Source organism: Protopterus annectens, chromosome 2.part0, assembly GCF_019279795.1.
Source record: "Protopterus annectens isolate FY-2018-M chromosome 2.part0, PAN1.0, whole genome shotgun sequence".
Taxonomy (NCBI): Eukaryota; Metazoa; Chordata; order Ceratodontiformes; family Protopteridae; genus Protopterus; species Protopterus annectens.
The window spans coordinates 1,246,167,550-1,246,172,899 of record NC_056728.1 but is presented as its reverse complement, the minus strand read 5'-3'; the positions used below and the strand labels follow the sequence as shown (position 1 = coordinate 1,246,172,899).

The window sequence follows — 5,350 nt, the reverse complement described above, 5'->3', positions numbered from 1 at the left end:
ATTAATGGCAGTAGCAGCCACCCAGAGATGGGTACAACATTCTGACACAACACTGAAGCCTTCCCTGATCCCTCTGCCAGGTCCAACAAGAGTGGCTCTCCCTTGCCCACTGAAAGAATCCCAACAGCTGCACAGGACATGGCTAACCCCGATCCATAGTAGCTGTAGGTGCTACACTAGGGGTAAAAGATGTACAGCATAAAAGATGAGTGGTCTGAGATACAGCAAATGGCCACATTCGAATTACCCACCTGTGGCTGAGGCATATTGTTAGCCTGCTGTGGTGACAAAGGCTGTTTGCCTAACTTTTTCTTTTTGTGGCTAGATGAAAGACTGATCATGGGATAGACGGTTTGTTCCATGGTCAAGCCAAAAATGGTGCCTCTTTCCAGGGCAAAATAAGTAGCAAGAGCCGGTAAAAAATTAAGGTCTTTAAAAGTAACTTTTTTACAGAAAAACACAGTAAAAAGCACTTTAAAACACTTTCCCAGTTCCAGAAAGTAAAATAGACACAATTTCTCCAGAGACAAAATGTTTTTAAATATAGTAAGCAACATTAATCTGACAGGAAAAAAAGAGTCTCCCATTTAAAAGTGCAATACAGTCTTGTGACAGTCCATTAAAACACAAACTCCTATCTTTAAAATAACTATTCTTAACAGGAACATCTTATCAGCAAATATTTTTTTTAAAATAGGATTTTTTTTTAGTTGAAGGGAACTTATCTGCCAAGCAAAGGAATAGAGCAAGCCGACAGTCGATCCTCAACAACCTCAAAGGAGCTTACTCTTCAGTGGCAGAACACCTCTGAAGGGCTTGGTACCCAAACCTTTCCTTTTAGTCAGCTCAACTCAAGGGGACTAATGGTTTGGGTATAAGGAAGGTGCCCTGAACCTTTGGAAGCTCCTCAGCCATTATATCCTTGTGAGATATAACCCATACCGCTTTGATTTCTGCAGAAGTGATCACTATGAAGAATATCTAGAAAATTAAATGGAAAGATAATATTCTAAGGTATGGTAAGTTGAAGTTGTGAAGGATTTTTTTTTATTTGAAACACGGTTGGAGCCCTATAATCAAAAGATACAATTGGCTGTTGAGAGAGAGCTTGGTAGGATTTTGCCTGATAGCAAGTTATATTATTTCCTTTTGAAGGTTTTTTATAGAAAGATTTATGTTAAAGATCATGCAACAAAGAATGCTAGCCCCCCCCTCCACCCCCTTGCCCCTGTGAATTATATATTCTACCTCTAAGATCATACACCGGTGTGAAAAAGGCATATTTCTCAACCCCAGAGATTGTGCAGTCTTGTACAACCATCTACCATATGCTTTGACAACCAAAGTGCATGTAGATGGTAATCAGACAACTGGTCAAATGGACCAGATGTCAAACAAAAAAAAGCTGGCAAAGTATGTGTGTGTGTGTGTGTGTGTGTGTGTGTGTGTGTGTGTGTGTGTGTGTGTGTGTGTGTGAGTGTGTGTGTGTGTGTGTGTGTGTGTGTGTGTGTGTGTGTGTGTGTGTGTGTGTGTGTGTGTGTTTTACACACACACACACACACACACACACACACACACACACACACACACACACACACACACACACACACACAAACGCATATACACACATACTCACATACACATAAAAACACACATCATAGTCACACTCGAGGATAGTATTATTTCTAGACAGGACATAGCTCTCACCTACTATTGCAATGGGGAAACCTGCATAGATAGCCACAAAATACAGTCTTCCATATTATGAAGGACTCTGCCTTGTTTCATTATTTTTACATTTCTACTGCTAAGCTAAGCTAAGTCAGACATGTTTAAGAAAAGCAGCTGGTAAGATCCCTGTATGCAGGAGATCTTGGAATGATACTTAACAAGTCAGTGTTCCTTCTTTGTCTAGACTCAGTGTTCTTTGAGACCCACTTATCTTTAATAAATGATTTTGAGGTTAAGTTTATTCCTGCATTATTGATGTGTATGACAAAATAGTCTGGTTCATAAAAAAAAGATCCAAACCTGTCTGAAAAGTTTAATTCACTATAGTAAGACGTAACAGCTATACCAGATGTGAACAGATGGAAACTTGCTGTTATCCATGTCTGCCTTACTTGAATTCGGATGTCTTCTGACCAGCATTCACATGCAAGGAATACAGAGTCTACTGTTTCAAAGTAATAGTATTTAGGCAGTAAGCCAAAAATAACTGGTTTAGGCCACACTTTTACATCTGGTGGTCAACATACAAATAATTTGTATCTATAATGTTGTTTGAAACAAAGAATAATATCTAAATTGGTGAAGAACTAGAATCTCCATCAACAGAGCAGCATATACAGGAGAAGGCAAATGTCATTCATTCCTAGAAGCCATATGGCTTTGTTTAGTAAATGTCTGAGTGAGGCTTCTTTGAAGTCAGCATGAACTGTGCCAAAATGGCAAGCTGCGTGTTCACAAATGGTTCACATAGACTGTAAAAGTGAGCTGTTTTTTTGTGATTTAGTGCATATACTAGACTATTAATTGTAACAAATGCCATTTTCTTTGCCTCTTCTGAGTAAGTAAGCCAGCAGAATCCCCTGCTTGGCTAGCTTGTACTGCAGCTTTGTACATGATTGCCATTTTATGTACAATCCAAACAGCTGTGAATATCAAACTATATCATGAATTACATGCACAACACTTAAACAGTACCTTTTCTTAACAGTAATAAATTATTCTTTTCATCAATTTGTATTAGCATTAAATTGCTATTTTTACAGATACTTATGTGGGATACAAGAGATTAGTGTTTGTGAAAAGTACAGGCATATAACTCACACTGACACATCTAAAATGGCTACCTATACTACTGACATGAATGTCGTAGTATCAAGCACTTACATGCATGTAATAGCACTTGGCATGTTGTGCAGCAGCAGGCATATGTGCAAAGGTGTTAAATTACATCACCTGTTACATATTGCTAACAAAGCTCTTACTTGTTCCAGGTCATTCTAGTCTTAGTACACAATATCTTTAGCAGTTAGCATAATCCTGTGTAAAATGTTATGAAAGCACAATGTATTTTTCTTGTCAGGAAGCCTTGATTTAAGCAGACACAATTGTGTAATTATGTAAATATGCATGCTCAGTATCACTGTCAGTCTGGTAGGATGGTGTTGAACCACCTCTTATAATAAATGAGAACAGTTTATAACATCCCGCATGGTCATCAGCTTAACCTGCACTGTGGAAATGTTGACATCTGACTCTGATTACTCACCCTTTTGTTAAATATTAGGAATTTGTGTTATTTCTTGAAGACATGCCAGAGACAGCAGTAGAAGACATACTGCTCAAAAACAAAATGAGCTTCTATCGATCTTAGGTGAATATAGAATATAGTGATGGATTTTTATATTTGATATGCATTCATGTATTGTTATATTTATACAACGTTATCATTTAAGGACCAAAAAAAAAATTTTTGCTTTTTAAAAAGGTAGTTGCTTCATGTCATGTGGTAAACTTTGTAGAGAGTTCAGTCTGAATGTGTACCTCAGAGACGATATAGCATATCCTTAGTATATGTGTTATTTACTCAACACCATGTCAGACTTGCAGATATCAGAATGGTTCATTGTGGAGAAACAAACACCATGTGAAACCTGCAGATATCAGAATGGCTCAGTGTGGAGAAACATCTGCAGAAGTGATTAGATATAGTACTATGAGATCCAAACAGGAGTCACCACAGGAGATAAATTCAGTGAACGTAGTATCTTCTTTATTAATGTAAAAAACACAAGCGCTTTCACGTAGTTAAACTACGCTTCTTCAGGTGTCAGTGATTAGATATGTTTAAAGAGTTTATGTGCTTGAAAGAGGTTCCTGGTGAAATTCTGAAGTCCACAGTTACAATTCGCGGAAGAAGAAGACTGAAAGTAAGAATATGGGAATATATGCTAAATCTGAGGTTCTAGTACCGCAAAATATTCCTCTTATTTCCAAGTACAGTGATCATGGAGTCGTATATAAAAGCACCAGGGTGTGAGAGTGCAGCAGAGGATGCCCCTGGAGAATATTTTAATAGCATTACTATGTGTTTAGAGATTTTCTGTATTTCTTTAGGAATCGTATGTTATTTTTCACAGTTGGACTTACAGTTGCAAGCTTGCAGTTCAAATAAGGAGCCATTTAGGAGACCAGAAGTAAAACTTTCAGGGGAAAACTACTAAAACTGCAACCAAATGAATCATATTACTTTAAAGAAAATTAGAAGCTTGATTTCAGAAATTTGATTTATTTCTTACTGCAAGTATATTAGACAAGAAACTTGAAAAACTACAGTGTATAATATTCCCACAGGTCACTGAGAAGAAGCCTTAAAGATAGTTTACTCTTTTACTTTTTTTAAAAGAGTAAAAAGCTAAAATAATCAATAATTGATTGCACTTGTTGGCTAAAGTTTTGCTTAAAAGTAACAAACAGGCTAATACACTCAAGTGTATCAGCCTTTGATAGCAATTTAGTCGAAAAACAAAGCATTTACTACATTTTTTCTGTCTGTTTGCAAAAAAAACTAAAAAAAAAAAAAAATACTTCTCCTTTCCTAAACTTTCCTAGCTAGTTGTTCCAGTGATCAGATTTTGCTGATCCCTGGGCTTTGTATTTGGTTCCTGTGTTCCTCCATTTTCTTGTGTGGCCAGAGGTAGTTTCTTTACTCACCAGTGGGAGTGGGGAGTACTGAGCTGCTTGTTTGTCCTCAGAGGAGTGGTTAGAGACAGCAACTAGTAATTCGTTGGCCATTTTGGGTCATTTCCTGTTTTTTCCAGCCCCCTGCTATAAAGCACGCGTTAGCACGCTTTAGCGCGGAGTTGCCACTGTTGCACACAAGAGCAGCGGCGGTTAAACAAGGTTAAACTATTCGGGCTACCTAAATTCCACTCTTCAAATTTTCCCTTAAAACTACCTTCCTCGAACTGTACTGCTGATCTAACCAGCGTATCCTATAACGAAAAAGTTCATCTCTACTTGATTCCCAAGTAGACTATTCTCTATCTGTAAAGCCTAGCACTTACTCCTACAGTACTTGCACCTTGATAAAGCACTTTTATTATAGATAGTACCCCACCAGCCTAGAACCCACATCCCCCGGAGTCCTCTGTAAGTTTTTTTATCTATTACTTCTAGTATGTCGAGGGATCAGTTGCTAGTGTCCTCTCCTGCTCAACTGGTGAACCTGGGAATATTGAGGCAATGTTACAATTGCCTCATGTACACAGACAATCCTCTCCTTCTCCCACAAAACACAAATAGATGCGAGAGATGCAACTATACGGCCAAACTGGAGGCT

At 37.9% G+C, this 5,350-nt stretch overlaps 1 pseudogene; it reads left to right on the top strand.

The window, feature by feature from the left end:
* The first annotated feature begins 1,488 nt into the window (after positions 1 to 1,488).
* Positions 1,489 to 1,614, top strand: LOC122793847 (annotated as a pseudogene).
* Positions 1,615 to 5,350: the final 3,736 nt, after the last annotated feature.